Raw genomic sequence first — 21,673 nt, forward strand, 5'->3', positions numbered from 1 at the left:
CAAGGTGCCTCTTGTAAACATATTCCATGTATATAGCATTTACATTTTAACTGTATATTGTATCAACATCTAGCAGTTGCTCAATGTTTTTATATATTTTATTTTTAGAATTAAATAAATTGTTTGGTTTAAATTGCAAAATGCAATTAAGAATAAGCGCAGTGGGAATGGCAGTGAAGTTATTGGCTCTGTGTTGCAAAGGTAGACCATCAATTAAAATGAGAGTGTGTTTTTATCGTTTTACTTGCTTGTCTATTTTAGTTGAGTGCAAAAAGGTTGTTAAGTTCATAGTAATACAAAACATGTATGACCCTCCTGTAGTATTTTATTGCTGAATAAAATTAGGGGTGTGATGCCCCCAGTCCCCTGGATGCTCCCATGCCAATCTGAAAAAAAGTTTCACTTTATTCTGTATCAAATTGATAATTTAATCTGTTCAAGTGGACTTACTATTCTGAACTGGCGAATTTTCACATCCTATCCTGGATGTTTCCTAAAGAAATCTGATTTTTTGGCAGCGATTGGTTAGTGACCTGTGACAGGGGTCACAGAACTGAGGCGTCGAGGGATCTGTTGGATAGCAGATATGTAGAAAAAAAGTTAGGGTTAGGGTTACTTGAAAATAGTAAGTCCAGTTGAACAGATTTAAATTGTCAATTTGATATCTTATATACCGGATGACTGAGAATATACACAAACTTTATTCTGTAAAAAACATTGATCACATCTACTGCTGATATCAGGTAGTTTATCAATGTTCATATCTACTGCTGATATCAGGTAGTTTATCAATGCCCATATCTACTGCTGATATCAGGTAGTTTATCAATGCCCATATCTACTGCTGATATCAGGTAATTTATCAATGCCCATATCTACTGCTGATATCAGGTAGTTTAGGGATCACACCACTAAATCAAGTTCCTATTCTTTTATGTGTTAAAAGGTACACAAGAAAACGTCATTTTCTCATGGTTATAACGTCATCGTTCATTCAAAACACCATTTTTCTAAAAGTTTATGATATATTCTACCCTAGAACCAACATTTTTTTTTTTTTTTTTCGGCTCGATTTTTCGCAGTGGTGCATTGAACATGATGTAAACCATACCAAAGCCTACATCTCAGCGCCCCTATGCTGTGACGTCATTTGGTGCATGGAATTAAAAAACCTTCCTAAAATGTCAGAATTGTAATATTTTTTATTATTTTATGCTTGGATGATAAGAAAAACATCCACAGAGCACAACTATCACCAAAAAATGGGCACATCAGCCTTCATTTCAAACTTTTTTTTCCATTAAAATACACCTGGTATGGTTAGCGAATTAAACACTGGTTCTTTTTTCTTCAGTCAGATAGGGTTGGACCCGATTTAGTGGTGTGATCTCTTAAGGGGGACAAAAAAGTTTTAAAACATCATATAACATGATCTGCATGCTTTCTTAACATAAGCAGACCATTAAAAGTGAAATGGTTCAAGTTTAAGTATGACAACATGCCGATTCAAATCAACAGCATACCTGCTATCTACTGAAGATAGCAACATTAAAATAGCCATGTACTGTAATACAAATCAGCTTTTTAAACAATTTCATTTGAGACTCTCAGTTTTATAAGAGCAGTCTTTCATTGAATTTATTATATTTCTTATGTTATTGTGTCCTCCCTGTTTGTTTCCTGTGAGTAGACCACTGTGAAATAAATTTTGATCACTTTCTTTGTAAACTGTCTTCTGATGCCTTTGTTTCTGTTAAAATGAATCAAAAATTTCAAAATTAGCTATCTAATTAAGGTGCATACAAGTAAAAAAAAGATATTTTGTGTGAATTAGCTGTCTCTGGTATATAAAGCAAGCATGAGTTCAGGGTGTGGGTGATGTGAAGGATAATCAATACCTTCTGAATAGGGTTTTAATAGAAAATCAATGGGCGATGCACTTGACTTTTGTCTGGTTGGGATCACTTCTGTGAATTGGCATCATGGGAAAGCACAACTGATGAGAGTCATTGCAAACATATGTAAGACTGTTGTGTACCTGTGGTTCTACAGAGGTCTATTTGTTTGAGATTTGTTTTAAATTCTATCACTACTCATGGGTCGCACATACAAAGGTCGTGGAGCAGCTAAGCGCAAGGAGACTGGATTTCAGAAGAATAATACCCCATGGAACAAGGGACTCGATTTCCAAGGACTAAATAATGAGACAGCTAAATCCACACCTAAATCAATCAAAAGACTTACTAAGCAAGAATTTGAGAGGACCTTTTCATACACTGCCAAGGGAGAGTTTGTGCCATTTGCTGATAGACTGTTATCTTCACCTGCTGGGTATTCTCCTGGTGCACGTTTAAGGCCCCAATTGGTTGAAGATTCTGATGTGGAGAAAATTCTGAAAGAGAAAAAAGATGAAGCAGACATTGGTGGTTATACAGAAGTTCATTTGCCCATTACTGTGAATGCTGTTCAGGACTGCATCGTTGAGCACAATGAGACTACACCGAGATGCACAGGTCGTCTTGTAACTGCAGTGAACCTTGTTGTAAAATGGGGTCTAAGCGCCATCATGCAGCTGAAATGTAACACCTGTGCCTTTGTTTCTAGAAAACACAAACTGTATCGCGAGGTGCCCCAGATCGGACGAGGGCGAAGATCCGCCGAGCCAAACCCGCTCTTGCTGTGGGTTTGCTTTCCACCAGTATTGGCATAGCAGGTTCACAGCGCCTATTCTCCTCAATCGGCAAAACCACACCAGCCCCCTCCAGCATGCAACGACAGCTGAACATAGTTGGTGAACAGATGTGCTCCCTCAATGAGACAAACATGGCTATGCATCGAGGAACATGTAAAGATACACTAGAGCATGGCGGTCATGAGCGTGATGCACCCATCCCAGCTGAAGCCGACCGCCAATACAACAACAGTCTACGAGGTGGGCGCCGCCACACTCCATTCGCACCTGCCACACAGACACGTGATGTGTTAGCAGAGAATCTGACGCCAGCTAAGAAGATAATAGCCTACAATCATGAGAACAAGCTGTGCAAACCTGGTGAGTTAGCAAGGACTAGAGGTGAAGATGTTACGTGTCCAGGTCACCCAGGATGCACTGCCACAATTTCGGCAAGCGACAATGTTGGCGATGAGAAACGTGGTGGCAGGAAACTTGCAACATCTGCGACAAGTGGGGTTGAGCCGCTAACTGTGAGTATGCTCGTCACCGATGCCGATGGACGATGGTCGAAGGCTTCAATGAGGAAATGACAAAGGCTAGCAACGTTACCACTGAACACTTTCTGGACACTGTTCATTTAAATAGATCCGTGTCGCGTGCCATCAGCAAAGTGCGAATTGAACCACAGCTTTCAACATCAACACCTTGTACTAGTGCGCAACGACGCCAAGCCAAAGAAAGACTTGCTGACAGCATGGCGTGGCGTGCCGAGAGAGAGATTCGTGCTGCTCTCGCCAAATACACCAACAATGAGATCAAGACAGCAGTGGCGCACACAATCCCTGCCATCATATGGTGCTACCAGGGTAGACATTCACTGTGTAAAAAATTCTCCTTAGTATGTGATGGCCTACATGTTCATTATGAGTACTTACCTGATTATGCAAAGGGAACATTTCGCTTCTCCCAGGAAGACACTAGACTGCTCACAACCATCTTGTCAAAGCGATTAGGGAGAGAGGCACTACGTAAAACCCGGCTTGGACTGACAACACAGAAAGCCGAATCTATGAACCATGCCTTCTGCACTACCAACCCCAAGCACTCCATGACATGTTACAGGAATGCTGCCAGTCGCGACCACAGCGCAATACACATGGTCAATAATCTTGTCGGAGATTCCATTCTGATGAAAGCCAGAGCATGTGGTGTGCCCATCTCACCCAATGCACTTTGCCTTCCTACCTTGCTTCAAATGAACAGGCGCCAGGTGTATTTTCGCCTTCGCAATCATTCAAAGACCTTCAGGAGACGACGGACACAGCTCCGAAGGAAGCGCTTCTCATTGTATGACAGGACAAAAAATGAGAGTTATTACAAGAAAGATCAACTTCTACCAAAGTAACAGACATTTTGCTCCTGCATTCATCAGCATGGAATCGCCGACAAGATTATTGACCATGTGTTACATCGTGTTGAACTTGGAGAACCTTCAAATTTGGCTCGTGAATATTTGTAGCAACTTTACCCAATTTTTAAATATTGAAGAAATATTATTATCTTATTTTGTTTGCATTAGTATTGATGAAACCATTGTGTAAAATATCAAAGAAATTGTTGACCTTTCTTTGGAAATGAGCCTGATGTGAAGCTCCTCAAGTATCATTTTAAGTACATGTAGTAGGTCTATCTAATTTTTAAGGGAAAATTAAAATCATGTAAATAATAAACCCATTTGAAGTTAAAAACTCACCTTATTCCTCTTTTTTTGGCTCCAGGATACATGCCGTTAATACTTTCCCATCCATTTCATGACCAGTGCACTCACCTGCCTCACGACATCTCTCTCTGTCAATGTTGATGGTATGCAGTTCATGTGACAGATGGTCCGGGTTCACACACTGAGGTTGATGGCAACAGTGAGAGATGTCGTAAGGCAGTAAAAACTCGTTGTGGAATGCAATATATGACGCTCTGTGGGCATGGACCGTCATCCTATCAGGCCCGATTTTTCCAGCCATGGCTTAATTCCGAATTGTCACCTAATTTGGGTGTACTTTGTCTTGGGTCCAATCTCTATCATGGAAAGTTTGCTATATCTTTCTAAATATAATGATTGTTTGTTCTAGATTTGTGTTTTAGCGTTTCATATTTGAAAGAACTTATGTTTAATTGCAACATTTCGAAACTACCAACCCAAACTGGGTGCTATGATGTACAAGATTGGGCTACGAGTATGCATTTTACCAAGTTAGCAATAGGTATTTCCTTCATGTTGCCAATGCATGACTTTCTTTATTATACTCAAAAACGGATTTTATTATACATGTACTAGAAAGTTGTTTACGTGCATATAGGCTCCTTCACAGTCGGTTTGTGTTGTGTATGTTTACAACTGAGCCACATATAGACTGGGTTGCCGGGACTACCAGGCAAAGAATCTGTTTTTTGACTATAATTTGGCCTCCTATCAGTTTTACTGATAAGATGGCTAATTGATTTGGCCATGGAAGTTATTCCATGATTTGACTATAATTTGGCCTCCTATCAGTTTTACTGATAAGATGGCTAATTGAAAATAAACACTTATTTTGTAAACAGATAATGCTCTGTGGTTATTTATGGATGGAAACTTAGGAAATTGCTATTAATGAAATAATTAATATATTAAACATACATTTTGCTTTGTTATCGATTAAAATTGCTCAGAAATAAGGTTTTTAGAACATTTTGAACAATTTTGCTCTATGAAAAAGGATACAATTGCACCCCTGCTGATCTGACTACTGATAAGCTGTCAACAAGCATTGACAAGTAAAGTGTGACCACTAATTAAACAATAATAATGAGCATTATCTGACCATTCCCTGATCTGACCAGAGCTGTGTATAATAAATAGTGCACTACTACCAACACTAATTGATGTTGGGAGTGACACTAGTCGTCGAGGGGGGGGGATTCCAGTAATTGGGGTAGATAGTGGCTTTGGTTTTATACATTTTTGGTGCGTGTAGAGCAACCGGGAATCCCTGGGATTGAGAAATCAGTCTTTTTGATTTTGGCCAATGAAAGTCGATTTTGAGTTTCCCGTCACCGCCCTCACTTCATTTTCTGACCCTCATTTGAATTCATTATTGTGACTATTTTAAATATACTTTTGAATCTCATTAGGGCTAAACATCCATCTTCAAGTGAGTGAGTGGCAAATAACAACACGTTTTACATTCGTGTTAGTCATATCGAAAGGCAGAAAAATAATGAATAATGAAAAAGTTACCTCACTTGTTTTCAGAAATTATGTGACGGGAAACTCAAAATTGACTGTTAGTGGCCTTATGATGTGATTGTAACTACCAGTAAACTATACATTGCGAATAAATATATCTAAAATTAATTACCATGGTTCAATATCAAGGATAACAGTTACTGATAATAGATAATTGGATTGTCATGAAATGTGGTTGATATGAAATCCCTTAATTAAAGGGGCATTTCGTGATCCACAGCCTCATCCCCCCACTTTTCCCAAAAAAAGTTGAGATTTTTATATCACTGGAAACCTCCGGCTACATAATGTTTATATACAAAATATTTCTTGCAGATTAATTCTTTTAGCAAAGATATCGTGAAATTTGAATTTCGTTCTGGTGCACCAGAACGAAATTACAACAGTGGCCTATGGAGCAGTGTAATACACATAATCATGCATAACTCATGAACGCAAAATCGGAATCAACTGAAATTTTGGGAATAGGTTTTTTCGTGGATATCTACTGAAAATGTCATAAAAAGAGGATGCTAGAATCACGAAATACTCCTTTAAGCAGCAAACATTCTTAAGGTTATCTGAATATAGATTGTTGGATTGTTGTAAAACTCAGAGGATGTGATTTCAATTGAGCCGTTTGTTACAAGTATGAATTAAATGTAGACCAATTTAGCACACATTTTCCAATTCAGCTTTCGACATGAAAATGTTGAGTATTTCCTAGTATGTCATTGGTGGTATTTACCAATAAATGCCAATATTTCGCACCCGGTTAGTTGTGCCAAACATTCAAATTTACTAGCTTTCCAAGTACTTGCAATGCAAAATTATGAAACATGATCTTCATCCATGGCGTTGTCTTTTTAAAGACGTTTCTTGTTAAATATTCAATGCCATATGACTTGGGGTTGGTCTTATTTTTGAAACTACCACCCCACGCCCAGCAGTCCTTTTTAAAGGCTTTCTTGTTTGGCGTTTTTTTAACTATTCTTACTTTTAGATTGTCGTAAAAAGCTTGAGGAATTTCTTCATCCATGATATCATCAAACCTGAACAAAAACAAAATTTAAATCAACCAGATTGCTACAGTGCATACAATGTACCCAACATGGATTGATGTATTTTGACTCAAACCTGATTTGTCAGTGTAGGCCTTATACAGCTCACTGCATACATTTCATCTCAGAGAGTTCTGTGTGCGAGAAGACTCTTTTGTTGGCTATCTGATTAATAATTACATAAGCATTTGGAACTTCTTCAAGTTCCACTTTTAATTTTTCATGCTGTACAGACAGTGTAAGTAAGCTTAAGTTTCAACATGTTTAACAGCACTTCAGTCTACACCGATCCATTTTTGAGCACATTTAGCATGTTTAATGTAAATTTAATAGAAAACTTACTCCAAAACAGGAAAAAATCAATCAAACAGTGAGCAATCTGGTTAAATATTAGTTGATATTGCTGAACAATTTAAATTTTCTATCACGGACATATAAACACAGCGTCAGCCCATCACAAGTATTTCTAGATACCATACACATAGCAAATTAAGGGATCACACCACTAAATCAAGTTCCTATTCTTTTATGTGTTAAAAGGTACACAAGAAAACGTCATTTTCTCATGGTTATAACGTCATCGCTCATTCAAAACACCATTTTTCTAAAAGTTTATGATATATTCTACCCTAGAACCAACATTTTTTGGTAGTTGAGCTGCTCGATTTTTCGCAGTGGTGCATTGAACATGATGTAAACCATACCAAAGCCTACATCTCAGCGCCCCTATGCTGTGACGTCATTTGGTGCATGGAATTAAAAAACCTTCCTAAAATGTCAGAATTGTAATATTTTTTATTATTTTATGCTTGGATGATAAGAAAAACATCCACAGAGCACAACTATCACCAAAAAATGGGCACATCAGCCTTCATTTCAAACTTTTTTTTCCATTAAAATACACCTGGTATGGTTAGCGAATTAAACACTGGTTCTTTTTTCTTCAGTCAGATAGGGTTGGACCCGATTTAGTGGTGTGATCTCTTTATCAATGCTCACATCTACTGCTGACATCAGGTAGTTTATCAATGTTCATATCTACTGCTGATATCAGGTAGTTTATTAAAGCTCAAATCTACTGCTGATATCAGGTAGTTTATCAATGCTAATCACATCTACTACTGATATCAGGTAGTTTATCAATGCTGATCACATCTACTGCTGATATAAGGTAGTTTATCAATGCTAATAACATCTATACTGCTGATACCAAGTAGTTTATCAAATGCTCCCATCTACTGCTCACATCAGGTACCGTAGTTCATCAATACTCACCTATTGCTTATACCACATAGTTTATCAATGCCTGTATCTACTTCCGATATCAGGTAGTTTACCAATGCTCACATCTACTGCTGGTATCAGGTCGTTTATCAATGTTCACATCTGCTGCTGATATCTTGTAGTTTATCAATGCTCACATCTAATGTTGATATCAAGTGGTTTATTAAAGCTGTAATCTACTGATGATATCAGGTAGTTTATCAATGCTCACATCTACTGCTGATATATGGTAGTTTATTAAAGCTCACATCTGCTGCTGATATGAGGTAGTTTATCAATGCTGATCACATCTACTGCTGATATGAGGTAGTTTATCAATGCTAATATAACATCTATACTGCTGATATCAAGTAGTTTATCAATGCTCCCATCTACTGCTCACATCAGGTAGTTCATCAATGCCCATCTATTGCTTATACCACATAGTTTATCAATACCTGTATCTACTTCCGATATCAGGTAGTTTACCAATGCTCACATCTACTGCTGGTATCAGGTCGTTTATCAATGTTCACATCTGCTGCTGATATCTTGTAGTTTATCAATGCTCACATCTAATGTTGATATCAAGTGGTTTATTAAAGCTGTAATCTACTGATGATATCAGGTAGTTTATCAATGCTCACATCTACTGCTGATATATGGTAGTTTATTAAAGCTCACATCTGCTGCTGATATGAGGTAGTTTATCAATGCTGATCACATCTACTGCTGATATGAGGTAGTTTATCAATGCTAATATAACATCTATACTGCTGATATCAAGTAGTTTATCAATGCTCCCATCTACTGCTCACATCAGGTAGTTCATCAATGCCCATCTATTGCTTATACCACATAGTTTATCAATACCTGTATCTACTTCCGATATCAGGTAGTTTACCAATGCTCACGTCTACTGCTGGTATCAGGTAGTTTATCAATGTTCACATCTGCTGCTGATATCTTGTAGTTTATCAATGCTCACATCTAATGTTGATATCAAGTGGTTTATTAAACCTCCAATCTACTGATGATATCAGGTAGTTTATCAATGCCTACATCTACTGCTGATATCAGTAGTTTATCAATGCCCACATCTACTACTGATATCAGGTAGTTTATTAATGCTCACATCTACTGCTGATATCAGGTAGTTTATCAATGCTCATATCTACTTCCGATATCAGATAGTTTATCAATACCCATATCTACTGCTGATATCAGGTAGTTTATCAATGCTCATATCTACTTCCGATATCAGATAGTTTATCAATGCCCATATCTACTGCTGATATCAGGTAGTTTATCAATGCTAATCACATCTACTACTGATATCAGGTAGTTTATCAATGTCCACATCTACTGCTGATATCAGATAGTTTATCAATGCTAATCACATCTACTACTGATATCAGGTATTTTGTCAATGCCCACATCGACTGATATCAGGTAGTTTATTAATGCTCACATCTACTGCTGATATCAGGTAGTTTATCAATGGCTTGTGTGTATCAGAAGAAAATCTTTCATTACCAACAAGACAATGATTGATTATTAGTCAATCAATTGATTATCCTTTGTTCTTTCTTTTGTTCACTCCTTCAATCATTCATTCCATAATGACTCATTCATTCCTAAATTTAATTTTTTATCTCTTTATTTGGTAAAATGATCTAGAAATACTGTGTGAGACACCAAGACATTACTTAACAGTACAAAAACATAACAGAAATGAATATACACTGAGCAACATAAAATACACTACAAGATTCTTATTGCAGTCGTCTGCACAGGTACACCATCACCAAGGTACCTGACTGGTACACATCAAGTACCTACATAGTACCAATACTGTTACTGTACCTGACTGGTACACATCAAGTACCTACATAGTACCAATACTGTTACTGTACCTGACTGGTACACATCAAGTACCTACATAGTACCAATACTGTTACTGCACAGGATCCACCAGCAGTGGTACTGCACTGGTACTCCCTCTGCACAGTACCAGCTAAATACCTTGGTGATAGTGTACCGGTACCTGTACAGGCGCGGCGGCCCCAATAGGAATGTTTACATGTAGGCTATACATAATAAACAATAAACGTATAAATGTATTCAGTTTAGATTAATTTAGAAGCAAACATGACAGAAATATTTGTAATTCATTCTTGCATCCATTAGTACTGTTAAGTCATTTTTACACGCTAGTTCAAAGCCGATAACTATCTGCTATTCGTTCCGCAAAATACAGTTCCTGCTCCACGACTTGTTTCCACTATTCACTCTTTATTGCACCCAATTATAAATGACATTGACACATCGCTGTGTACTTACAATTTTTTCCCTGCGTTACACTGTGTTACATTATGGAGCAGTGAGTACTATCAGTCACTATACAGGTAGATGTTGATAGGTGATGAAGCAATAGAAAATTTGACTGTTTTAGGGTAAGATGGAGTTAAAAGTGATGTTTTTAATTGGTTAGAGGTACATTGTGTAATCACAGGATGGAAATGGTAATTGAATGAGACATAGTTTTGTTGAATCAACAATTACTGTCAGTACAGAGGTTTGACTAATGTGCAAGAATACACTATGAATCAGGATACTCTCACTACTAGTGCCTCAGTTCATTAACCCATATATCTTAACATTTGACCTCGAGTTGTGGAGTATGAGTTTTTGTACCCAACACATCAAAGGTCATTCTATGAGTGTACAAACATGTTGGGGTTATAGAACTGTGTCCTGACAGATGAGCATGTTTGGAATCCTATGACCCATTGTAGTCTCACTACCAATGGCACAGTTTACTATCCCCCATTAACATGCCTATCTTAAAATTTGACCTCAAGTTGTTGAGTATGAGTTTTTGTACCCAACTCATTCAAAGGTCATTCTATGAATGTATAAACATATTGGGGTGAAAGAACTATGCCTTAATAGGTGAGCATGTTTGAAATCCTAGTGATACTGTTTTCAAGTTAGTTGTTGTTTTTTTCTTTTAAATAAAAAGTGAACATCTGCTTACTTTTGCTTTCATTTTTGTCATTGAAAAATTGACTTGGTTTTATTTATAAATTTATTTATGAACTGAAAAAAGAAGTACAAATCCCAAGCCTTTTCAGTTGATCCAAAATTAATTACAGCAACATTATGTCCCAAAGCGTAGCCATGGTAACAGAGATTCAACTAATTGAAATGTTTGATTCAATCACGTAAACCTATTCAGCGTCTTTCATCACCGTCATGTGTTGAAATGCGCTTCGTTTGTACCTAGTTGCCCGGCGCATGCCATCGGTACGTACATAATGTAGGCATGCATCCATTGTGTTGAAAAACCATTGTGGCATTGGAATTGAGCGTTTGAAATAGTGCATGGTGTATTTGTTGTTCTAGTATTACATTAGGTGTCAAGATTTCCATTCTGGAGTGGTGATGTGTGCAGTAATGTAATCACCACATTTATTCTACGGATGCTTGGTGCCAGTGTAGAATTGTTTGCAGTGTTTGCTGGTGCTGCACAAATTCTATGTTAGTTTTTGCACAATAAAATCACAGCATTTAATCTGATTTGCTCACTGATTTTATGAACTTTAAAGAAGAAATTTTACTATCATTTGTAATATTCAGTGTGTTGCAGTGGTCCCAATTGGTGAGATTTAGCGTTTCAGACTGCAAGTTTTGCCCAATTTAACTTGTTGTAAAGATTGGATTCCTATATGGCAATTTGTTCCTACTGGTAAAACAAAATTCTGGAGATTACAAAAATAAGACTAAATGTACAAAGGGGTTTAGCAGACACTTTAGTAGACCAAAAGAATTTTACAAAAGGTATTTGATAAAATTAATGAGCTGTCATGATCAAATTGACATCTTCATGCTCATTGATCAATTTGTTAGGAAGTTAGTTAAATTATTTTGTGCCGAATATCGCTGCATGACCCAATTTTTGGGAAAAGGTACCATGATGAAAATTAATAACCTTGGTATTCAGACCACGTTGCTTTGTGTTTATAGAGACAAGTAATGAAGCTATTATTTTCATATTTTGTGAAACATTTGCAATGCAATTTGCAATGATCACTGCACATACCTAACTCATTTTTCTCCAGACCTGGTCAGCAAAATGCATGAAAAAGTCAAATTCAATTCGACTGACTGTTTAGACCAGGAAAAGTAACACTTCAACCACGCCAAGGTCAAATTGAATTGAACATACTACCTGAATCTTCCACACATGGAGTGAAAAGTTTATTGGGGTTGCCTGAATGGGTTACTCCATTCGAAATCTACACCCCATGTGTGTAAACCTCAGGAGCATTATTGAACAACGACTTTTGAAGTTGACTTCAGTCGTACTCGAACAACAACTGTACCTGTTTAGACCTGAATTCGACTGAACTCGACTTCAAAAAAGGCGTTTTTGAAGTACGACTTTTCCCTAAACTAAACGGGGTCTTAGTTAATTAAGAGTGACTGTATTTACATTTCATAGTTGTTTTATTTTAAATGATGACAAACTGTACACTATAATTAAAGACAGAGATAAAAAGAATTTATCGCGTCTGACGTCATATGTTAATCAAATTCGAGTACGGTTTGTTTACAAGTGTCGTGATGATGCCTTGCTGAACGCGGTGGTACAACCGGGCGCCTTATTGTTAAACCATCTCAAAAGTTAGGCACCATGTCAACAATGCCTAGAAAAGCTGCTTTTTGCCTTGTAAAAGTACGTAATTTTTCGCCATTTGCTGCTATTCCTTTTCTCCGATCAGCACCAGATCGGTCTTCCTTTTACGCGCTAGTAACCTGTGTAAACCAATCAAAGATCGTAATTGACAGTGACATCAGACACGATAAATTCTTTTTATCCCTGTCTTTAATTATAAATGGGAAATGAGAATATAAAACTACAACCTCTGAACTGCAGAATTAAAATTGAGTTGTAAGAGAAAGAAGATAAAAATAGCAGATTTTGATATCCACTCATTTTGAGGCAAAATTAGAGGGTATCTTTTGTGATAGCAGGCCTACATTTGACTAATGTGTGCGCCATTCAATCCCTCCTTGTAGCTTGTGTATGTATACTCAGTTACACCTGCATTTAAAAACGAGAAGGTATTGATTTGTATACTCAACTTTGATTGGTGGATATATCTGTCTGCTGTAGCCAATCAGAGCACAAGAAAATTAATTAAATCTTACATTATGTTGGTAGTACACAACAAGATGAATTCTCTTTGAGCTATGCCAGTTGGAATCCATACACCCTCTATGGAAGACATGATGTTAATCTTTCACACAGGGAGTGTGAATTTCAAATGGGGTTACCTGAATGGGTTACTCCATTTGAAATCTACACCCGGTACCCCCAGTGAGTCAGTCTTCCATAGGGGGTGTATGGATTTCAACTGGAATAGCCCTTTTATAGGTCACAGGTGGTAGGTTAGTTAACCAGGCAGCAAATTGCCCAACACCATTTACTGTTGTTCCCAAAATATAACCATAAATAGGCCTAAGTTTAGATGAACCCCCACAGCAATATGAATCGTTTATGATAGGAACAAAAAGCAGGGAAGAAATAACAGAATTGCAGGCATATCTGATTAGTATAAATGTTTGGATAACATATTCCTAGCTTTTATAAAAACTGAAATGGGACATGGTGTTTAGGAAGAATCCAGGTCAGCAGTAGCATGGGGTTAAGTGTCGATAACGAGGTGTTGATTTGACGGGAAGAACATGAGAGGTCTATGATCAAGGTATGACGTCGTCGACACGGCACATTCAGTCGAGAGTTTCATGTCTCCCCACCCCTAGACATTATTTTACATACAGAAACATGACTTCGGTGCAATCCTATCATACTCTGTGCAAACTGCAGCTTGAAATATTTATTAGTAACTCATGGATTGTCAGAATTTGTAACGGCTCTATTCTCAAATTGTATACTTCTTTTATTTAGTTAAGCATGGTTTCCGGTTGTTCTACTTGGAACAGTGAATGTGATCTCAAGTGCGGGAGTGAATTTTACATGAGAAAACGACGCGTAACCTTTACTTTGAATTGAAACTTAGAGACTACCTGAATACTTGCACATTCCAAAGGGGCAAATGCCAGATTGCTTTCACAAGCTCCAAGCTTTGCTTTAAATTTTACCGGAGTTTAAATACTGTACAGTAGCTAATTTAACTTCTTCTTTTATTCAACTGAAATTACTGTCTTTATAACTTGGGTTGTCTTTATGTACGTATCTAAGTAAGGCTATCTGCTGAGATGTAAAACGATTTGAGTAATGTTTTACAGGCCCAGAATTTTGATTTCTACAAATTTGACAAATCTAAATTGGTATTTTCGAATCATGCGCAAACCTAATCCTGCCTTTTGGATCATTGTGTCTTTATTTCTTGAATGATTTCAATGAATGAGATATTAAATTCAAGCTTAATGTAGCTATTGGCTGCTGGTTTCAATTATTACATATCTGTCTTTGTTTATATACAGTGGGTAAACATAACTGGTACCTTAATTCTTTTGCTTACTGTATTTTGCCAATCATGCCAATGAGATCTGTCACATATTGTGGCCCTAAATGACACCGCCACCACCACCAAAAAATCTATCCCATTATGTTGTGCATGAGTGCATAAAAGGTCTGTGATGGGTTAATGAATTATATTATAGCCCAATTCTGCAAAGCTTGAAGTGAAACTTAGCTACTTTTGCCCATGGAAAATCAACCCTAGTATGCCACAGTGGACTGTGTATTTACTGCAACATAATATAATGGTGAAATTTTAGGGTGATTTTAGCCTAATAAATTAATGAATGTGGCAGTGTCAATTGGCCATTACTAGAAATCAAATTTTCATGTCAGATTACTATCATTTTGCTTGATTACATCACATGTTAGTGCAGGTCACTAAAGTTTGTTCGGGTATATTAAGCGAAAAAAATTGGGACTCATAACACCGTGTATAGAATTGCGTGCATGCAGCTGGGCGCAGCACTTACACTAGTTGTGCATTGTGTAATGTATGACTGGCGCATGCTTATGTGAATTTACACGAGCATTAGTTGGGACTTTATTGACGCGCGCAGTAACAAAAAACAAATAATTTTCGCCTATTATAAGCCAGAGAAACTTTTATATGGATTCTATAGCTCAGCCAAAGTTGGCAAGGTTTGGAATAGCCTTTTGTTCTGATTTGTATGTAAGCACCCATTTTGCATGTGGGCACCTTCTCCTTACTCAGTGCCCCACACCAGTCATGAAGGTCTTTGATAAGACTAGCTTGGGATGAAAGTCACCTATTAAAACCATTGGCGTATTAGTGTCCTGCCCAAATTACAAACAAACACCTTCGTATCCATGGCACTGTCAAGTCGTTCAAAAAAGAGTGCAATTCACCTTACATGATGCTCTGGATGGACGCAAAAGTTGACAAGGATGCACTAAAAGTCAGCTATTAAACCATTGACCCTTCAGTATCCTGCCCAAATTACAAACAAACACGTTTACATATACGGCGCTATAAAGTCTTTCGCAAAACCACCGTTGGCTATCTTCCCCTTAATTACCCATGTTTTGGGAAACTGGTTATAGATTATGGCTAGAAGGGTGGGTTTCAGTGATAGAATATGCAGCAGAGACTTGTTTCACTATGGACCACAATGGCCTCATCTCCATGACATAGTTCAATAACCTCAATTAAACACTCATAGTGCAAAATAAGTTATTTGACCTCAATTTGCAGAGTATGAGTTTTTGTACCCAAATTTTCTAAGACCATTCAATGAATGTACACATGTATTGGGGTTAAAGAACTGTGCCCTGATAGATGAACATGTTGTGGATCCTTGTGTTTATGTCTGTTGCTTTTGTTTCTTAATTGGATGATGTTGGTTTTAAAGATTGATGCATCTTAGCGATCTATTTAAAAGTTTGACTCGAAGCTAGGGTGCATAATTATTGCTTATGTAAAATATTGTGTTTTGTATGCAGAGTCACTGTTCGATTTCTTTACTGCTGTATCTCTCCATGGCATATATGTGGGAGTTCTTCAAACCTATTGAACTTTAATCAGAATCAGCTGTCAATTTAGAATCAAATGAATGGCAAAGGACAGGTAGCTTTTGAATCTGATAGAATATTGAAGTTTGAACATTTACACAGGCCTTCATTCATATCCATATTTTTCCTATATTCTAATATCTCAGTTAAAATCTGTATGAAGTTACATAATACCCTGTTTACAAGACAATGAAAAAACGCTCTGTTTTACGGGGAACATACTTTTCAAGTTGGGCCAAGATCTTTTTTCTAGAGGCTAAAAATGACCCTTAAATATCACCAAAAGCTTGAAACATTTGGCAAAAAATTACATGATTTTTTTGGAAACATATTTTTAAAACATTCTGATTTTTTTTTTCCCACAAATGTTCAGTCAAAATCAATCAATTTTGGCCAAAAATTGGCTGATTTTATATGATTTTAGCAAGATTTTAAAAAAATTCTCCCAAAACACAAAATATGGGTCGGTCAGGCCAATCAAACTAGTAGTTTCTATTTTCTTCAAATGAAAAAAGTTCAGTTTTATTTTAATGGCAATGAAAGTAACTTGGTAAAGAACATGTGTAATCATAAATATACTTTGCTAGTGTAACATTGCATGCTACTAATCATTGTGCACATTTATTGATATTAAAATGTTATATTAAATTGAATGAACACTTACATTCACTCAAAATATACATCAAAGGTCAAATTGTTTGATTAAAGAAAGTTTACAATCAAAATATTCAAGATCAATATGAGTCTGTTGGCTGGCTGGGTTGTGACAGTGTGTGTACGTATTTACCTGCATTCGAGGACACACACAATACTTTCTGCAGTCAAACTGTAGAGCACCTCTAAGGTTTGCAGCTAGCAAGTCCACATTTGAGAGATATGTCAGATGTTGTGCATTTAAACATCTATAGGCCTACACATGAAAACTTCACCATTTTGGCGATTAAACATGTGATTCAGACATCCTCAGTTGTCTGCAATACACAGGTGTGTGGGTGGGGTGGGGTGGTGTGGGTGGGGGTTGAATGTTCATCTATATACAATGTTTAAATTACAAGCATTTTTGTCTTTTCATCTAATTGCTGAAGATCGTTTTGTCTCTGCATTTCAGTTGCTAAATATGCATATTCCTTGGTTTCATTGCTGTCTACTGAAGATAGCATTCATCAATACCCAGTATCCAAGTCTAATACATTGGAGTGCATAGTTCAACAGCTTAGGTATCCATGTCATGATAATCTTGTAATCTGTGGGTATTATGTAGCATCCCCTAAATCTATCCCCACAATATAACAATGATAGTATTTCATGAACTTTGGCCTTGTAATTGAGACTATCATGACTCCTGGTAGACAAGTATGTGCTTTTAAGCTAGTATCAGGTTAAAGTTGGTCTTTTGAAATCAAGCTTCGTTACTCAAGTTGGCTGAATACCTCAGAGCTTATGGTTCAGAGTTTGTACCGTCTGCCATACGATTCTAATTGATTAATTGTTAACCTTATTATACATGTAACCCACTTTTTATCTGCTCTCAACTAGGAGGTAAAATCACCCATGTTGTATGCATGTATGTTTTACATTTTGTGTATAACAAAATTGAGTTTTGAGTGTTGTTAAGATTGGAAGAAGATAAAATTATACATGTTATTTTCTTCGACAGCAAGAGAACATGTGTCGTAAACATACACATTTAACATTATTATAACCATTCAGATATAATGTTAGCTCTGTCCGACATTGGATAAGTTTAAAAATGTTCCGGGTATAATATTTTCACATTGTTTGGAATTCATATAAGAAAAACATGTTATTAGTAACATATCATTCAAACATATTTTTCTCAGACACATATTTTGTCCTTAACGTACACCACTATGTGTTGACGAAATTATTGATTTTAAAAATGAACTAATTATGTTAACTAATCAATAAATATAAATTTTATCAGATGAAAAATTCCACCTTTTTATTACTGTCTAAAATTAGGCCAAAACTTGAGAGTTGAAACCGTTCCCTACTAATTGAGGCTTTCAATATTTGTAGGATTGTAGTCTCGATATTCACGCACGGTCTACATCTTGTGTCTAAGTCTCTTTGTTACTTATACCTTTATTTCTCTTCCTCAGGAGATAGCAAATATAGACTACGTTTTGTTCCAATTCAGGGTACTCTTGATTAAATCTGCTAAAAGAGAGGATCAAATGCTTCCGGAGTAGTATTCACACAAATGAGTTCGTTCATTATTGTCTAAATTAGGCAAAAAAACTTGATAGAACATTGAAAATATGTTGGTTGCTCACTGTGCAGCCTCCAGGGATGCAATATGTGTGCATCACGTCTCAATTATTGCTAATCATTCAGCTCATGCCCAACTTAACCCAGTTTGTGATCATCACTAACCATTTTACTCACTCAATTCTTATTTTCCGTAATTCTTTATGTATGCTATATTTGAGAATTTTGTAGTCTATTAGCCCTGGTGCAGGTTGCAAGAAGTTGTTGCTAAACTTGTTATGAATTGTGAACCACTCACTTGCTCATTTCTGACTCTGTTCTTTGCTTTTAAGTATTCTGAAAGCATATTACCTTGGCGGCATGAAACTTTCATAGATAGTAAAAGCCTGCATATTTTACAACTTAAATATTTTATTGAATTTATCAAATTCTTGAGTAACTTGCTGCAAAATTCCAGATTCCGCAGGAGTATGTTAACTAATCAATAATTTTATCAGATGAAAAATTCCACCTTTTTATAATTGTCTAAAATTAGGCCAAAACTTGAGAGTTGAAACCGTTGCATTTACCCTACTAATTGAGGCTTGTAATATTTGCAGGATAGTAGTCTCGATATTCACGCACGGTCTACATCTTGTGTCTAAGTCTCTTTGTTACTTAAAACCTTTATTTCACTTCCTCAGGAGATAGTAAATATAGACTACGTTTTGTTCCAATTCAGGGTACTCTTGATTAAATCTGCTAAAAGAGAGGATCAAATGCTTCCGGAGTAGTATTCACACAAATGAGTTCGTTCATTATTGTCTAAATTAGGCAAAAAACTTGATAGAACATTGAAAATATGTTGGTTGCTCACTGTGTAGCCTCCAGGGACGCAATATGTGTGCATCACGTCTCAATTATTGCTAATCATTCAGCTCATGCCCAACTTAACCCAGTTTGTGATCATCACTAACCATTTTACTCACTCAATTCTTATTTTCCGTAATTCTTTATGTATGCTATATTTGAGAATTTTGTAGTCTATTAGCCCTGATGCAGGTTGCATGAAGTTCTTGCTAAACTTGTTATGAATGGTGAAACCCTCACTTGCTCATTTCTGACTCTGTTCTTTGATTTTAAGTATTCTGAAAGCACGTTACCTTGGCGGCATGAAACTTTCATATGTAGTAAAAACCTGCATAAAATATTTTATTGAATTTATCAAATTCTTGAATTACTTGGTGCAAAATACCAGATTCCCTTGATAACGCAATATAGCATGGTTGCAGCAAACCTTTTTACCTCTCTACAATAATCCTGGGTTGCTATACAGTATGGCTAGATCCGAGCATTTGAGTAGGGTGCAAATCCATGTGTGTTGATATAATCCACTATACACCACACCATACACACCACACCATACCACACCATACCACACTACACCACAGCATACCACATCACATCATACCATACCATGCCACACCACACCATACCACAGCATACCACACCACCCCACACCACACCAGACCAGACCATAGCACACTACACCGTACCACATCACACCATACCATGCCACACCACACCACACCACACAAAATCATACCATACCACGCCACTCCACTCCAAACAGCACAAAAACAATGTAAGAGATTCAAATCCCCTGTCAAAAATATCCACCTTTCCAGGTATCGACAATTACAAGTTCAAACCGTGCACAAACTTTGCATGCACGTGATTCATCTGTTAGTAGAATACCTGATATCACTGCACTATGGTAAACAATCATTAGTCCTGCTCATTAGTAGGGTGCATTTGAGTAGGGTGCAAATGTGTATGTGTTGATATCAATAAGCCACTATACCACACCACCCCACACCACACCATACCATACCACACCATACCACATCACATCACACCATACTACATCACATCACACCATACCATGCCACACCACATCACACCACACCATACCACACCACACCATACCACATCACACTATACCATACCATGCCATACCATGCCACACCACACAAAATCACACCATACCATACCGCACCATGCCACACCACACCACACCATACCACACCACACAAAATCACACCATACCATGCCATACCACACCACTTCAAACAGCACGAAAACAAAACATTGTATTTGTAGAAGATTCAAATCCCCTGACAGAAATATCCATCTATCCCAGGTATCGACAATTAAAGTTGCACAAACTTCACATGCACATGATTCGTCAGTTAGCATAATACCTGATATCACTGCACTATGGTAAACAATCATTAGTCCTGCTCATTAGAGTTGAACACAACATTCTAACGAGTCATTTCTAACGAGGAATTTGCCAATGACACATGAATGATTATTATCAAGCTCGCAATCCCACCGGTGCAAAAAAATCATTAGTCGTTTTATTCACGGTGTGTGCGTTCCAATTTAGGTCCTTTAAACCCCCAAATTTAAAACCTGCTCTAGACAATATCAGAAATGGATGGTATTTATGGGGAAGTGACAATCTCTAAATGAGAAGGAATTGGCTTTCAACAGGATATATGAAGGGTTTGGGTGCAAAACGCAATATTCGCCATGGGCTGCCATATGTAACATATTTTTATTAAATGTTATTGATCTATAATTTAAATATTTTTACCGTGTACATATTTCTTTCTTGAATGAACATCAGTTTTAATACAACATTTATTGTCAATGATATTCAGCATAAATGTATCACATTACATGACTAACCACAGAAATAGAGGAGAATCGGGACTCCCTATACCATGTATACCGCCACATACAATTGCACTGTCAGCTGTGGGGAGAAAATTGGGGGTATTTGGGTCCTGGCCGACAGTGCACGGAGATGAACAAAAACAATTCTGCGTCATATCTTTAGTATCTTGGTGTCGCGTGCAGGTCGCATCAAGCGCATCTCTTAAATGCGCCCATCATACAATATCGCGCTTGTGCCTCAAATGCCTCAAGTGCATTCCGAAGGGAAACCGAAAGCCCCAATTTTTGCTCCATGCCTGAATCAAGATGGCGGTCGAGTCCCAGTTCTCCTTCTCTAATACTGTGTAAATAATAGTATTGTTACAGAC

At 37.1% G+C, this 21,673-nt stretch overlaps 1 protein-coding gene and 1 long non-coding RNA gene across 2 annotated transcripts in view; one reads left to right on the forward strand and one right to left on the reverse strand.

Annotated features, from left to right (window-relative positions):
* LOC140142043 (poly(rC)-binding protein 2-like) overlaps window positions 1-21,673 on the forward strand; it is a gene marked incomplete in the record, with an annotated part of 328,359 nt that overhangs the window by 72,708 nt on the left and 233,978 nt on the right.
* On the reverse strand, window positions 1,571-7,376 carry LOC140142866 (uncharacterized). Its single transcript, XR_011857594.1, has 3 exons — window positions 6,937-7,376; window positions 2,245-2,392; window positions 1,571-1,750 (listed from the first exon to the last, which is right to left on the reverse strand). It is a non-coding gene; the product is annotated as an uncharacterized lncRNA (long non-coding RNA).

This window comes from Amphiura filiformis, chromosome 20 (genome assembly GCF_039555335.1).
Source record: "Amphiura filiformis chromosome 20, Afil_fr2py, whole genome shotgun sequence".
NCBI classification, from domain to species: Eukaryota; Metazoa; Echinodermata; class Ophiuroidea; order Amphilepidida; family Amphiuridae; genus Amphiura; species Amphiura filiformis.